The 18,046-nt window shown below is 35.4% G+C and overlaps 2 pseudogenes; both read right to left on the reverse strand.

The window, feature by feature from the left end:
- Positions 1–823: 823 nt before the first annotated feature.
- On the reverse strand, positions 824–2,219 carry LOC114165358 (uncharacterized; annotated as a pseudogene).
- A 707-nt stretch (positions 2,220–2,926) lies between these two features.
- Positions 2,927–6,787, reverse strand: LOC146882377 (uncharacterized; annotated as a pseudogene).
- Between the last annotated feature and the right edge of the window lie 11,259 nt (positions 6,788–18,046).

Here is an 18,046-nt window from a genome sequence, read left to right on the forward strand (position 1 = left end):
GACTTCGGCTCTGTGGAGACATGTTTTCTGACTTGAATTTTCGCCTGATTCCTTGGCCTATTGAATACCTCAGTTTATTGAAGATTTCTCTATCTAGGAGGGAACATAGCTCTCCAACTTTTAAGCTTCTATCACTATACAATAGGAGCGAGAAAGTTTCTATTTTAGTAACCATCATTTTCAGTTTCCCATACTTCATTAACTTTTACTTAACCTTGAATAGGTCACCAGTTTAGTAAGCTCTCAATATTACACAAACTTTTGCTAAATAATTGATCTCACTACCAGAAAAATGTTAATTACCGACGGTCAAAATCTGTCGGTAATAGCCATAATCTGTCAGTAATGATGTTTTACCGACGGACTTTCGATGGCAAAATATCTGTCGGTAAGCTGCTCGTCGGTAATCATTTACCGATGGATAATTGAAATCCGCCGGTAATTACCGACGGACATATCCATCGTCCTTTCCGTCGGTTATTTCCGACGGATATGTCCGTCGGTAATTCTGTCGGTAAGATAAAAAATTTGGTCTGTGTTGGTTTGTTTTTTAGACATTCCACAATACCTGCATATAAAAATTCCAATACAGACAAATCCAGCAGTCCAGCATTCCACTACATCAAATATTGTATCATTATCAAACTCCATGACAATATATATCAAATGACACACTAAATTGTTCATAAAACAGAGAAAATAATATGTATCACAGGAAAATTTGTCAAATATTACATAAGCACGACCAGTACCAAGAAGGACTAATAGTACATAAGTTTATTAAGTAAATTTTGAACAAAGTTTTTCTTAAGAACATGAAAAGCTAATAATCTTCATAATCAGGAGAAGACTCTTCATTTAGGTTATCGTCCTCTTCATTATTTTGTTGCTGAGAATGGGGTGGAGGGATTTCAGAGTTTGGTTGAGTAGAGTGTGGCCTTGGTTGTGGCTGTGGCTGCTGAAGACGAGCCTGAGCATCAAGAGGAAGATATTGCAGGACTAGTGACTGAAAGGATCGAAACTCAGACCTCAATTGCTCATTTTCCTCTAGGCTGCGTGACAGTTGCTGCCTAATATTAGTGAGGTCCTCAGTATTAGAAGAGGAAGAAGCTGGTACTTGGTTCAAGCTTTCATTTGGACCTGTATATTTTGAAACAAGTTGACCAGCCCCATCAAGTCTTCCTTTCTTTTTCCCTCATACTGTCTCAATACAACACCTAGTCCTGATATTCTCGTCCTGTGTAGGATCAACAGAGGACTGCTCTTGTGTTCCATCAGGACATGAGGAAACCTCAGATCTAACTTGAGAAAGCCTAGTCTGAAATTCTTCTTGTAAGTAAACAATGAACAATTATTATTCTATGGTGGGATACATTTAAGAGTAAATAATATTGAACAGTAAAAGAGACTTACATTTGTCTTCCTAGACCTCTCATCCACATACTCGCCAGTGCCCTTCCGGATATGTGTCTGTTGAAAGACTTCATCAAGAAACACATGGCGTCCCAACTCACGTGCCTACAACAAAATGTTATAGAGTTAGATTTGATTTGATTTCAAACTTTAAAAATGTAGTTCAAATGTGAAAAATACAAACAGTTAATGTGTTTACCATACGAAGGGCATACTCGTAAGTGGTAATGGATCCACCTGTGTGTAGGGTCCCACCTGTTTCAGAAGCCCTATTCTTTTTTACTGCAATACATTTGCTCCGATAACTTGGAGAATTCCAATGTTCTAGCAGCCTTGTCCACACATCATTAGGAATCCATTCTGGCCTTTCTCTAGCCGTTCTAGCATCTCTAAACAGCTCAGATAGACGATGGGAAGCTCTGCTGTTGAAATTTCTCTTAATGGAAATTTCATGCTCTGGTGCCCACTGAACTCTCCTCTATAACACAATTTAATCATATAAAACATTATAAGTATATTAAACATGGAATAATAGTTAACAACTTAATTTACCTATATAATAAGTTAGAACACGTTACCTTGAAACGTTGCCAGAAAATTTCCTTGTCTTTTTCAGGTATTGATCCCCATGATGGCCAAGGATTAAGAATTGTTGCTTGATTGTCTTTGTGATAGCCTGTGAAGCAACTCTAGATGGAACAAACCTACAATTCATGGAAAATTGTCAGAAAATGAAAGAATTACATAATATAAACAATGAGAATAATTGTATTTAAATATTACCCTCGACCGATAGGTTCAATCATCGGGCGGTCCTGCAGAGGAGGGTAAGGTTATGCATCTAAATCAGCATCAACCATAGGCTGTGGGGCAACTATATCACCTGCAACTGGGGATGGTGTAGACTGTTGACCAACGCCAGAAGATGGGCCACCAATGGAGGCTGGGGATGGTACAGTATGAGGTGATGGGGATGCTCCAATGTCTGTAGAAGGGGTATGTAACCCAGTGTGTGGAGCTGAGGAAGATGAGGATGGTATATGGGAGGGTGGTACAGAAGGGGGCCTGGGAGCAACAACAGGGGTATGCAACCCAATGGGTGGAGGTTGAGAAGAGGAGGACGACATATGAATCGCCGGGATAGATGTTGGGTTATGTAACCCTGTGGGTGGAGGTGGGGAAGATAAAGATGGCATATGTAAGCCCGGGGTAGGGGTGATGGGTCTGACTGGAATCCGAAGCACATAATTATTACGTCTCTTTCTTGTTTTTGCAATACCTTTCCCCTTGTCAACTGAGGGTGGTCGAGGTGGATCTCCCGATGACATGGTGTATGGCGTATAGGATCTAAGTGTCAAACAAATTAAGATGGTGTATAATAACAAACAAAATACCAACTTAATAACTATTCATTAGACATATTACACAACTTGAAATACAACAACCAAAATTTCTAATGAAATGAAAAAAAACAAACATTAAAAAGTCAAGTACTAAAACAAAAAAGACAAAGTTAGTCAATATCATCACTTTCACCCTCATCGTCGTCTTCCTCTTCCTCCACTTCTTCTTCTTCAGTTTCATCTTCTTCATCATCTAGATCTTCCTCTTCTTCTTCTTCTTCTTCTTCTTCTTCTTCTTCTTCTTCTTCTTCTTCTTCTTCTTCTTCTTCTTCTTCTTCTTCTTCTTCTTCTTCTTCTTCTTCTTCTTCTTCCTCCTCCTCATGTTCCAACTCTTCATCATGACCTTCTATGTGATGAAATCCCGATAGACGTTCTTCTTCAATTACTTCGTTCACATGGGACATTTCATCAACTTGGTAAGGGACATCGTATTCCACCTCATTTGATTCAATGCGACCTCTCGGCTTTGTTTTAATTGCAACACACCAACGACGATTGTCTTTTCAAGATGGTGGATATTGTACATAATATACTTGTCTAACATTGTATGCTAAAATAAATGGATCAAATGGTTGGTACCTTGAAGTCATGTGAATGTCCACAATGTTATATTTAGGATCCACTCTTGTACCTTTTCTTGAGGGATCAAACCATTCACAAAAAAAAAGTACAACTTTCTTCGGTTTATTAGAAGTATTGTACTCTAGTTCATATATTCTATGAATGATCCCATAAAAATCATCTTCACCTCCTTCGGTAAGGCCCTTCACATGAACACCACTATTTATAGTCTTTTTCCCTTTGCTCCATGTGTTAGTATGGAACTTGTACCCATTCACGAAGTAAGTGTGCCATTCTTTGACACATTTCATTGGCCAATTTGATAAACCTTAGGTCTTGGTTTCTAACACTTAATGGCTCGTTATAAACCTACAGGTATAGAAAGATAGAAATAAAATTATGATACATTAAAATCCATTTGTTACATAATTAATGGTACAATACATACTTCATATTGGAACCATTCAGGAAACTCTGAATGAATACGAGCAGAAGCACTGCTCTCAGGTATTTGCAAGCCCGTAAGGAATGAGCTGGTGAAAATAGATTGCAATGGTAAATTAATTATAGGCTTACATATAATTGACCACAAATTTGTTAACAAAGGAGGATATAACTTACTCTAGATATGGTTTGACTTCAGTGCAATTGATTAACACATGAACATGAGCAGATTTGAACTCGACATCAGTTAGCCAATGAATCGATTCTCTCCCTGCATGTCGACCTTGTTGCTGAAAAATAGACAACGTTGACACATCTCTTTGACATTCAACTTCATTCCTCCAATTGCGTGGTGACAACATGAAGTTGTTGAAGTAATGAGAACAAAAGTATGTTGTCTCACGGTGTAAATAAGATGCACAAATAAAACCTTCAACTCTTGCTTTATTTTTTATTGATCGTTTTGAATCACCCATGAATCTATACAAATAAAAGAATACATCATGATCAAAAAAATTGGTGACAAAATTAATTATAAATATGAATAGGGAGGCCCTTTAGTACCTTTCAAATGGATACATCCATCTGTATTGCACTGGTCCACCCAATAATGCTTCATGGGGGAGATGAATAGGGAGATGTTCCATGGAATCAAATAATCCAGGAGGGAATATTCTCTCTAATTTGCAGAGAATAATTAGAATATTTTCCTCCATTCTTCTTAGGGATTCCTCTTTTAATGTTACAGAGCACAAATCTTTGAAAAAGTGGCTAATTTCAGTAAGAGGATTTAAAACATGAATGGGCAAAGCACTAAATGCAATAGGAAGTAATGACTCCATGAATACATGGCAATCATGACTTTTCATTCCATGGATTCTTCCCTTTTCAACATCAGCACATCTAGCCAAGTTGGAACTATAACCATCTGGCATTTTAAGTTCCTTTATCCACCAACAAACTGATTTAGCTTCATCTGGAGTTAAAGTGTAATTCGCTTTAGGCTTTAATATTTTCCCATTATATTGAACCTTCAACTCCAAGTCTTTTCGCTTGCAATACAATCCTAAATCCCTTCTTGCTTTCTCATTGTCTTTCCTGTCACATTCATAACAGTATTGAATATGTTCTCAAAGAAATTTTTTTCTATGTGCATTACATCAAGATTATGTCTTAACAAATTATCTTTCCAATATGGAAGATCCCAAAAAATGCTTCTTTTTGTCCAATTATGCCACTATCCATATCCATCTATCCGTGTTACACCGTTTTCAGTGACTTTTGGAAAATGTTTCACTCTTCTCCAAACTTGTAATGGTGTCAACCTAGGAGGTGGCCCATCTATTTCAACTTGCCCTTTTCGAAAGGCTTTAATATTTCTCCTAAAGGGATGGTCATTAGGTAAGGACCTACGATGTGAGTCAAACCAACAAATTTTGCGACCATAATTTAACGTGAATGACTTATTGTGCTCCATGCAATGCGGACAAGCCAATCTACCATGTGTGCCCCAACCAGATAACATCCCATAAGCAGGGAAGTCATTAATAGTCCACATCAAACATGCCCTCATCATAAAATTTTGTTTCCTTGAAACATCATAGGTCAAGATACCAACCCATAACTTCTTCAAATCATCAATTAAAGGCTCCAAGTAAACATCAATAGAGGCCTTTGGATTGGATGGCCCTGGTATAAGACAACTCAAAAACATATAAGGCTTTGACATGCACATTTCAGGAGGAAGATTGTATGGAGTAACAATCACGGGCCAAAAGGAATATGGTGAAGATGAAGCCTAAATGTAAGGGTTAAATCCATCTGAACATAGACCTAGTCGCACATTGCGCGCATCAGACGCAAAGGTAGGATGTTTATGATCAAAGTGCTTCCAGGCTTCACCATCAGATGGGTGACGTAGCATTCCTTGACTTTGGTTATCATGATGCCAAGTCATATGTGGCGCGGTTTGCATAGAAGCAAACATTCTTTGTAATCTTAGAATTATAGGCAAATAAAACATTGACTTAACTACAATTGGTTTGTTACGCCTTGATCCCTGGTGAAGTGGGTGATATCTTGGTTTGTGACAAAATTTACATTCAAGTAATGCTGCATCTTTTTTTCCACTATCATTGTCATAAAAGAGCATACAACTACACACACAACAATCAATCTTCTTAGCCTCCAATCCCAACTTTGACACTAACCTCTTAACGTCATAATAACTCTTCGACAAGCTCATATTTGGTGGTGTGAGATCTAACAAAAGTTTGGTGAAAGCCTCTAAGCATTGGTTGGGAATATTCCAATTAGACTTATAAGATAGAAGTCTAACACATACTGAAAATTTTGAGTCTCTAGCCCCTTCAAATAAAGGTTGATTTGCCTCCGCCAACAAATTATAAAACCTTTGTGTGGATTCATTAGGACACTCTTCTAAGTTAGTGTCGTTGGGTTGTTGGGTTGATTGAAATTGACACAAAGCGTTATTGACCATCTCTTCCATGTCACACAATTGCTCCATTTCTACAATACGTACACCATCTCTAAATACATAATTATCACCTTCATGTAAATCAATAGCTGGCATATCTTCACCATGTAATGTCCAAATCCAATAATTTGGTATGAACCCTTTTTTATAAAGGTGAACTTTGACAACCTCATCTGCAAAAATCCTTGTACAGTCACACTTAATGCAAGGGCATCTAATCCCACTTTCAAGTTCAAAATATCTAGATTGTCTTGCTACTCGGACAAACTCTTCAACGCCTAAGACAAAAGACTCCTTCAACCCCCTTCTACCACTATAACAACGATCATACATCCAAGCACGATTGAAAGGAGGTTCGCCCATGTTCTATAAAACAATAAAGGCCATAAATTAGATTGTTAAAGGGAGAATTTGAATTAAGTGGAGCAATGTGGGGATATATCCCATTTATTATGTAAGATATCCAAATAGAAACTAAACATCACTATTCTAATTGGAATGCAAGTCCCATGACTATGCAGACCAAAATTAGTAATTGGAATTACCTAGTTATAGGAATCCCAATAGTAATTACCCACTGATAGAAACATGGATCCTAGATGGACCCAATATCAGATTCAAAGCATAAACATAGGGAACTAAAACACTAACTTGTATTTTGTGACTTTGGTGCACCTTAGCAACCCAAATTCAACAAATTAAAAGTGATTAGAGGTTATTGAACATAAAAATTCAGCATGGGTTCAGATTTCCACCTCTACAAGTCACTTTTGATGGAGAGTTGACCCAAAGATTGACTTTTCAAATCAAAGTTATAACTCAAGGTTTAAGAATCCTAGCATCTTGGTTTAGTGATTTGTAACATGTTTGAGCCATCAATTATCTCATTCTAAGCATTTTACAAGTTTTGAGTGTGATATGCTCATTTTGGGTTTTCTAGACTACCTAGAATTGAGATTTTTATTCTCCATTAGTTCTTTAGGAAAATTCACTATTTTAGTAACTCATTAGCATCATATTAACCATGTCTAGATGGTAGAATTATGCATTTGCATACTGCTACACGTTTTGACCCTTGATCACACAAGCATGTGCATGATTGGCTTACTTTTCTTACTTGAAAGTGGGGTTTGGATAGTGATTTCGTGAACCTATCATTGTTGGAGGGTCCTCACTATTTATTCTACACATTTCAACATATTGAAACGAGTTCAAGGTATTTACAGCACTTGAAACTCATTTTTTGTGTTCATATGCATTTTAGGCACTATTTGTTAACCATTTTACACTTGAACTAGTCATTTTGTAATTCTCTTTATATTTTGTTCATTTGTTTGTTTCTAAAGTTCACATGCATCATATTATGCATGGCCAAAGGATAAAAAAACCATTTCAATACCCAATTTGAAACCCCACACACTCAATTTGAAGAAAAATCCTCATTTTAAGCCTTTAAAAGTTGAGATGAGAGTGTGATATGTGTTTGCTGTTTTGTAATGTTTCATTACTGCTATTGACTTATTTTAGATTACATTTTGCTTTCCATTTACTAAAAACTAACCCTTAATATGATCTTTATTAGTTTGGGACTAACTAGTTAGCCTAGTTTAGCCTATTTTTCTTGTACATAGGGAACTAAATCACTAACTTGTATTGTCTGACTTTGGTGCACCTTAGCAACCCAAATTCAACAAATTAAAAGTGATTAGAGGTTACTGAACTTAAAAATTCAGCATGGGTTCAGATTTCCCCCTCTGCAAGTCACTTTTGATGGAAAGTTGACCCAAAGGTTGACTTTTCAAATCAAAGTTCTAACTCAAGGTTTAAGCATTCTAGCATCTTGGTTTAGTGATTTGTAACATGTTTGAGCCATCAATTATATCATTCTAAGCATTTTACAAGTTTTGAGTGTGATATGCTCATTTTAGGTTTTCTAGACTACCTAGAATTGGGATTTTTATTCTCCACTAGTTCTTTAGGAAAATTAACTATTTTAGTAACTCATTAGCATCATATTAACCATGTCTAGATGGTAGAATTATGCATTTGCACACTGCTATACGTTTTGACCCTTGATCACATAAGCATGTGCATGATTGGCTTACTTTTCTTACTTGAAAGTGGGGTTTGGATAGTGATTTCGTGAACCTATCATTGTTGGAGGGTCCTCACTATTTATTATACACATTTCAACATATTGAAATGAGTTTAAGGTATTTACAGCACTTGAAACTCATATTTTGTGTTCATATGCATTTTAGGCACTCTTTGTTAGCCATTTTACACTTGAACTAGTCATTTTGTAATTCTCTTTATATTTTTTTCATTTGTTTGTTTCTAAAGTTCACATGCATCATATTATGCATGGCCAAAGGATAAAAAAACCATTTTAATACCCAATTTGAAACCCCACACACTCAATTTGAAGAAAAATCCTCATTTTAAGCCTTTAAAAGTTGAGATGAGAGTGTGATATGTGTTTGCTGTTTTGTAATGTTTCATTAATGTTATTGACTCATTTTAGATTACATTTTGCTTTCCATTTACTAAAAACTAACCCTTAATATGATCTTTATTAGTTTGGGACTAACTAGTTAGCCTAGTTTAGCCTATTTTTCTTGTACATAGGGAACTAATACACTAACTTGTATTGTGTGACTTTGGTGCACCTTAGCAACCCAAATTCAACAAATTAAAAGTGATTAGAGGTTACTGAACTTAAAAATTCAGCATGGGTTCAGATTTCCACCTCTACAAGTCACTTTTGATGGAAAGTTGACCCAAAGGTTGACTTTTCAAATCAAAGTTCTAACTCAAGGTTTAAGCATTCTAGCATCTTGGTTTAGTGATTTGTAACATGCTTGAGCTATCAATTATCTTATTCTAAGCATTTTACAAGTTTTGAGTGTGATATGCTGCTCATTTTAGGTTTTCTAGACTACCTAGAATTGGGATTTTTATTCTCCACTAGTTCTTTAGGAAAATTCACTAGTTTAGTAACTCATTAGCATCATATTAACCATGTCTAGATGGTAGAATTGTGCATTTGTCCACTGCTACACGTTTTGACCCTTGATCACACAAGCATGTGCATGATTGGCTTACTTTTCTTACTTGAAAGTGGGGTTTGGATAGTGATTTCATGAACCTATCATTTTTAGACGATCCTCACTATTTATTCTACACATTTCAACATATTGAAACGAGTTCAAGGTATTTACAGCACTTGAAACTCAGTTTTTGTGTTCATATGCATTTTAGGCACTCTTTGTTAGCCATTTTACACTTGAACTAGTCATTTTGTAATTCTCTTTATATTTTTTTCATTTGTTTGTTTCTAAAGTTCACATGCATCATATTATGCATGGCCAAAGGATAAAAAAACCATTTTCATACCCAATTTGAAACCCCACACACTCAATTTGAAGAAAAATCCTCATTTTAAGCCTTTAAAAGTTGAGATGAGAGTGTGATATGTGTTTGCTGTTTTGTAATGTTTCATTACTGTTATTGACTCATTTTAGATTACATTTTGCTTTCCATTTACTAAAAACTAACCCTTAATATGATCTTTATTAGTTTGGGACTAACTAGTTAGCTTAGTTTAGCCTATTTTTCTTGTACATAGGGAACTAACACACTAACTTGTATTGTGTGACTTTGGTGCACCTTAGCAACCCAAATTCAACAAATTAAAAGTGATTAGAGGTTACTGAACTTAAAAATTCAGCATGGGTTAGATTTCCACCTCTACTAGTCACTTTTGATGGAAAGTTGACCCAAAGGTTGACTTTTCAAATCAAAGTTATAAGTCAAGGTTTAAGCATTCTAGCATCTTGGTTTAGTGATTTGTAACATGTTTGAGCCATCAATTATCTCATTCTAAGCATTTTACAAGTTTTGAGTGTGATACGCTCATTTTAGGTTTTCTAGACTACCTAGAATGGGGATTTTTATTCTCCACTAGTTCTTTAGGAAAATTCACTAGTTTAGTAACTCATTAGCATCATATTAACCATGTCTAGATGGTAGAATTGTGCATTTGCACACTGCTACACGTTTTGACCCTTGATCACACAAGCATGTGCATGATTGGCTTACTTTTCTTACTTGAAAGTGGGGTTTGGATAGTGATTTCGTGAACCTATCATTTGTGGAGGGTCCTCACTATTTATTCTACACATTTCAACATATCGAAACGAGTTCAAGGTATTTACAACACTTGAAACTCATTTTTATTGTTCATATGCATTTTAGGCACTCTTTGTTAGCCATTTTAGGCTACCAAGTGTGTTGTTAGGTTGTAGATTTGAGTGTCAGCTACCATTCAGGACTTTGTCATTTGCATTAATCCTATATGGCAGCTATTAAGACTGGTTGGTGTGAAGAGATGAAAATCATTGATCAAGATTCATGGTTTTGAGTTTTCCTCCAAACCCATTTCATAACCCATTTGTACTTTTTAAGTTTTAATACTTTTACCCATTTTCAATCATCTTTAACATGTTCCAATTCATAGTTTTAGAATTAGAAGCTTAAATCATCACAACCCCAAAAAGTATTTAGTTTAGTTTAAGTTCCCACAACTTGTTCATTCTTTGAGTTTCAATATGAAGGTTTTCTATTTTTCTTTATTCATGCAGTATTTTGATCATTTAAATATGTTTGTTTAGTGTTTAGCTTCATGTTGGTTTCAAGTTTTAACAGTTTGAAGTCATGGGTACCAAATTTGACCCATAAAGTGTGGTTGCGTTGTCACATTAATAGTCAATATATATGCTGTCAAGTGTGGTTTAATTAGTATGTCTTTGCTGTCTTGGCTATCTCCATATTGGTGGCAGGAACGTCCCAAATGGGCAAGTTCAATTCATTCAAAAGAAAAAAAATCCTAAAAGTGAGTGTCCTTCATGTCACCACTCTCTAATTTACTACATTGATACATTTACTATCAAGTGAATCCATGCACAAAACAGATTCAACGCATAAATAGAGATAAAAATCCAAAATTAGATAGCTAAACAAGACACTCACCTTTATTGCAGACCACAACTGAATGGGATAGCAAATCTGATAGCAAAATACCTACATTGGCACAAATCATAACCAATCAACAATCCTATGTTGATTCTAGCAAGAGCTGCTATTTTAGGTTGCTTAAGTGAAATATAGCCTAGTGGGTTGCATAGTCAAGTTTGTTTACGTTGATTATTTAACATGACTAACCTTAACTTAAGTTATATGATTCTAATGCAGCCAAAACATGTAAATTTAGCACTGAAATACTGATTGGAAGAAACCAATGCATGCAAATAAGCCAAAGACTCATCAAATTATGCAGACTTGACTTTTTCAATCAGAGTTGACCAGAGAGTTAACAAAGATTGACTTTTTGCAATTGAGCTCCAAATGTTATGGCAGTTGTGGGAGAACCTAGGGGACATCTACCTACACTCTTGCTGAACTTAAAACAGGTGACAAATAATAAGGGTTGCATCCAAAATCTAGTTCTAATTTGCATTTACCTAATTGACTAGTCTAGTTGTACTTTAAGTCCTAGATTTATAATTTTAATTTGGTTGCAGCACTGAATGGGAAAATCAAGGAATCTAAAGACTTGATTGGCAAGATAGAAACAACATCCATGGCTCAGGTGGAAGCAATCAACATAAGAAAGAATGAAGTGAACAAAAAGTGGAGACAAGGTGGAGATTTTTGTTGCTTTTGGTCACGGATTGGTGGTGAAGAACACAATACTCTATTTTAAATGTCATGAATCAGATTAATTGACAAAAGAGCTAGAGTCAAAGATGAATCACAATGCTTGTATGAGACATGAACAAAATCATAAAATGCATCAATCAACTTAATAACTTAATGGAACCCAAAACAAAACAAAGCAATCAATTTAGGCTCCAACCTAGCAATCAATTCGGAAATGCAAATGGTTGTATGAGACATGAACCCAAAATCAATCAACTTAACAACTTAATGGAATCCAAAACAAAACGAAGCAATCAATTTGGGCTCAAACCTAGCAATCAATTCAGAAATAAATTGGTTTTAAAAGTACCTCTTGTTGATGAGTCTCTATCAACTCCAATTGCCGCTCCAAATTGGATTGTGTCTTGACTACCTTTGCCACTTCAATCTAAATTATAACATTATAAATAAGCAAGAGTGGTAATTGTCAAAATTGAACCTGTTTGAAGGTAAAAAATACTCACCTATCAATGAGCATGGTATTTGGAAAACGCCCCACACCAAAACAGCGACAACACGAGAATCCAACCACTGCCCCTACCAATCACACAATCACAATGGGAAAGTTAGTGGAGGGACAAACAATAACAGAACCAAAATGACCATTGCTGGTAAGACTTACCACAACCACCGTGAGATGGTCGGAGAACGCACCGGGAAAACCTACGCAGAGCACTGTGTTCCCTCAACCCACGAAAACGATGACGGTGGAGGGCACAGTCGATGGCAGCGGCAATGACAATGCACCAACAACGTCAAACTACGGCAGCGTGGTCAGCGATGTTGGATCGATGTAAGGTGACTGGTTGGCGCTCGCGTTCGCGTTTTAAGGGTAAAATAAAATTGGGGGAGGAAGAAAGTGAAACTGGTTTCTGATATTAGTTAATTACTTACCAAAGGATTTCAGCCGTCGGAAGTAGCAGCCCATCCGTCGGTAAATAGCAGACCAGTTTACTATGGACATTACCGACGGATCAGTATCCGTCGAAACATATCCGTCGATAATCCCAATATTTCTTGTAGTGTCTGTTTGGTGATCTATTGTTTGGTGAGCTCTTAGTATTACAACTTCTAAAATTAATTAAGCTGCAAGACGAGCTCTAAGTATCAGATTTTTTAACTCAATCGTACTGAGCAGGTCGACAAAAAGAGGAGATCTCAGTTCTTACAATGCACTTATCATCAATCATAACAAGAGTTTCGGTTGATAAATGAGCTCTTAGTTCCTGCAATACATTTATCATCAATTATAATAAGAGTGTCGGTTGAGAAACGAGCTTTCAGTTCCTACGATGCGTTTATCATCAATTATAATAAGAGTGTCGGTTGAGGAACAAGCTCTCACTTCCTATAATGCGTTTATCATCAATTATAAGAAGAGTGTCGACTGAGAAACGAGCTCTTAGTTCCTGCAGTTTATTACCTTCCCTATGATCATAATCCTGTCATCGAGCACTAGGTTCGGTATAGAGCATTAGGCTCATCATCAAGCAACTCGGCTTGGTATAGAGCATTCAAGCTCATCAACATCAAGCAACTCGGCTTGGAATAGAACACGAAGGCTCTTTTAAACATCAAACAATTCGACTAGGAATAGAACATGAAGGCTTTTTTAATCATTAAGCAACTCAGCTTAGAATAGAACACGAAGGCTCTCATCAAGCAACTCGGCTTGGAATAGCATACGAAGGCTCTCATCAAGCAACTCGGCTTGGAATAGAACACGAAGGCTCTCATCAAGCTACTCGGCTTGGAATAGAACACGAAGGTTCTCATAAAGCAACTCGGCTTAGAATAGAACACGAAGGCTCTCGTCAAGCAACTCGGCTTGGAATAGAACACAAAGGCTCTTTTAAACATCAAGCAACTCAGCTTGGAATAGAACACGAAGACTCTTTTAAACATCAAGAAACTCGGCATGGAATAGAACACAAAGGCTATCTTAAACATCAAACAACTTGGCTTGGAATAGAACACGAAAGCTCTCATCAAGCAGCTCGGCTTGGAACATAACACGAAGGCTCTTTTAAACAACAAGCAACTCGGCTTGGAATAGAATATGAAGGATATTTTAACATCAAACAACTCGACCTGGAATAGAAAACGAAGACTCTTTTAAGCATCAAGCAACTCGGCTTGGAATAGAACACGAAAGCTCTCATCAAGCAACTCAGCTTGGAATAGAACACGAAGGCTCTCATCAAGCAACTCAGCTTGGAATAGAACACGAAGGCTCTCATGAAGCAACTCGACTTGGAATAGAACACAAAGGCTCTCATCAAGCAACTCGGCTTGGAATAGAACACGAAGGCTCTCATCAAGCAACTCGGCTTGGAATAGAACACAAAGGCTCTTTTAAACATCAAGCAACTCGACTTGGAATAGATCATGAAAGCTCTTTTAAATATCAAGCAACTCGGCTTGAAATAGACGATGAAAGCTCTTTTAAATATCAAGCAACTTGGCTTGGCATAGAACACGAAGGTTCTTTAAACATCAAGCAACTTGGCTTGGCATCGGACATCGTGGCCTGACATCGAGCATCGTGGATCAGTTATGGTTTTGGTTATTATACCCTTTTTGTGAACTGAAGAGATCAACTTTATAGTAATAGGCATGACATAGATCAATCTTATCCTGAGGTCGGCACCAGGAAGATGAATCTTGCCTTTTGCCTAGCTAAAGCTAGTCTTAGTTGATTTAAACATGATGAATGAACTTTTAATATGTCTGCAAAATCTTTGTTTGAAATTCACATAATATATATAAATATATATATATATATATATATATATATATATATATATATATATATATGACAATAAGTTTATTTATAGTTCAAGATAAATAATTGTTATGCAAAATATTTTATAAATATCTTAATTTTAATAATATTCACTTGTAGAAATCATTCCAATAACATATCATCAAAATTTTTAAGCTGATTAAAATAACATACTATTATAAAATAATTATGTTTATTATTAGAATAAAGAGTAGCACTAAAAAATATTTATACCAGAAAATATTTATATCTAGTAACAATAAATTTATTCTAAAGATAACAATTAACAATATTTACTAAAACATTCACATTTTACCATATGTATCGAAATCTTAGTCTATACATTTAAACAATCTTATTTTATGATTCCAACACCATATAAAATAATTATATTGAGATTTTGAAACAACTTTGTGGTAGATTAGTTTTCCCTAAATTATTCTGTTAAGAATATCTTACTTAAAACTCCTCCAAATATAAAATACTTCACACTAAAAATTATTTGTTTAATAATATTAAACAAAATATTGATGCTAAACATATATTTTAATATAAATAACCCCACGCATATTTCATTTAATATTTCAAAGGCAAACTTTAATGTAAAAAACATTTAGTTTTATGAAAGGTTGATGAGTAATTAATTCATGAAACTTTTATTATTCATTAATTTCACTATTTTGCTCTTTCGATAATAAGATGGTTAAAAATAAAAGGAACACCCGAGAACAATAATTCTGTTATATAAATATATTTTATTTTCTTTTAGCAAATCAATTTATTATTCCTGTATGCATAATTAGGATCATATTATTCGACAATATATTTAAGTTAAAACAACATAACAACATATATAAATTACTAAATTTAATATTTCCTTTAAATTAATCATTCTGACCTAAATAAATCATTTAATCCAATTTGTAAAATTATTAAACTTATGCTTTTGAACTTTAGATAATATAGGAAGAGTAGAATAATTTATGATTATGTGGTTAGGAAATTGTTTAAATTTTTTGGTTTGTAATTTTTTAACAATTTTATTATTAAGTTTCTTTTTTTTTTATGTCAAAAAATAGAAACATATATGGAACTTTGGGTATTATTTTTTTTACCTGTATTGAGAAAGAGCGTAAGCTTCGATCGTAAGGATTAATTGTTGATTTGTAAGTGGAGCTTGAGCATAGATCGATCATCTTCTCATGACTTGCATATGTAAAAGGTTTCTTGTGAGTGTTACGGAGGTAGGATCTGCTGCATTATTTAGAGTGTTGTTGTTCTCATTCTCCTCTTGGTCGTTGGACTTGTTTTTTCTATTCCTCATGGTGGTAAGTTTCTTATGGTAAGTGTCGTTGGGATCTCGTTTTACCGAGCCCCACGGGTGGCACCAATGTTCCGGTCCAGAAAAAGGTGTAAAATAACCTTTAACCGAAACAAAAAGAAAGAAATATTTTAATCTTAGTTAAGGACTCACTTAGGTCAAAAATTTTTTTTCCCTTGACCATGGGAGTAACATTCTTATTTATAGAAGGTAAATCAGTTACAAATATTGTAGATATACATAATTAGTTAATGCATAATAATAGCCTTAGAGATAATCTACAATATTCCCCTAAATAACAACTAATGTACCTTCTTTTAAATATTTCCTTAACCAAAATAATCACTTTATATAATCTAAGATTCTATCTTCACGCGCACCATCTCCTCAATCCTAGCTTCTTACAAAGAGATCGGTCCTAGGATGAGATCCTCGTAAATCTTGAACCATCAACCAGCTACCCTAATTGGCGTCGGTCCTAGGAAGGAATCGTTATGGAATTTTGCAATGACCTCGACTATATGGAGACATCTTTCTGGATTCTTGCAATGACCTCGACTCTATGGAGACATCTTTCTTTATTTCTGGAATGACCTAGACTCTTGGAGACATCCTTCTGGATTCCTGCAATGACCTCGACTTTGTGGAGACATCCTTCTGGATTCCTGCAATGACCTCGGGTCTGTGGAGACATCCTTCTAGATTTCTGTAATGACATCGGCTTTGTGGAGACGTGTTTCTAGATTTCTATAATAACCTCGGTTCTGTGGAGACATGTTTCTAGATTTCTACAATGACTTCGGCTCTGTGGAGATGTGTTTTCTGACTTGAATTTTCGCCCGATTCCTTGGCCTATTGTATAGCTCGATTTATTGCAGATTTTCTCTATCAAGGAGGGAACATAAATAAATATGGATGAAATAAAGTTTGTAAAAAAAAATAAAAAGAAAATTTGAAAATTAATTAATTGTTTAAGCAAATAAAAATTGAAAATCATAGAACCTATTTTTTTCAATTCTTACCACCCTCTATCTTTTCTAAAACCAGGCCCATTACTCACTTTTCTATTCACACCCCTCACGTTTTCTAAGCTGCACCACCCCAAATCCTCTCCTATCCTATAATGCGACGTGGCACACCTCACTTCACCAGAACTAACTCACACGGACCACACATACCACTCTCTCAGAAGAACTTATGGGCCCACACACTCACAAGGCTCTCACCTGACGCAGCCACTCAAACTCACGCACACACACACGCACCACTCACTCCCCACTCACCTCAGACCACACACCACTCAATGTTAAAATAAATAATTAAAAATGATTGAAATAATAAATTAAAATTGACTAAAAAATTAAAATATTATTATTCAAAAAAACAATCACACACCTCATCAAATCTTTACTCAACCCATGATAGAACTGTCAAAATGGGTTACAATATGCGAGCTAACCCGTCTCACCACGGATTCGGGCCAGATTGAGTTAATATTCTTTTACAAATTTCAATACGGGTTGAACCTGGGGTGAGCCGGGTTGGCTCACCAACCCACAAATAAAGGATCACACAAGTGTTTTTTGTTAAGTTTGACTTTATATTTGGGTAATGTTAGGTTTTTTTAACCAACACATATATAATTTGTATTTTTGTGATTTTGATTTGTATTTCGATCATATTAAAATTTATTTTAATTTTAATTAGAATAATAATTTAATTTTGACTGAAAAAAAAATTAAAAAAAATATTTTTTTTATTTAAGTAAACTCGTGAGTCAACCCGTATAACCCACTAATCCATTGTGGGCCAGGTTGAGTTCAAATTTTTTTATCTTGCAAATAAATAAAACAAATTGAGTT

This window comes from Vigna unguiculata, chromosome 10, assembly GCF_037176805.1.
Source record: "Vigna unguiculata cultivar grain cowpea cultivar isolate G323 ecotype 2 chromosome 10, ASM3717680v1, whole genome shotgun sequence".
In the NCBI taxonomy this organism is placed as follows: Eukaryota; Viridiplantae; Streptophyta; class Magnoliopsida; order Fabales; family Fabaceae; genus Vigna; species Vigna unguiculata.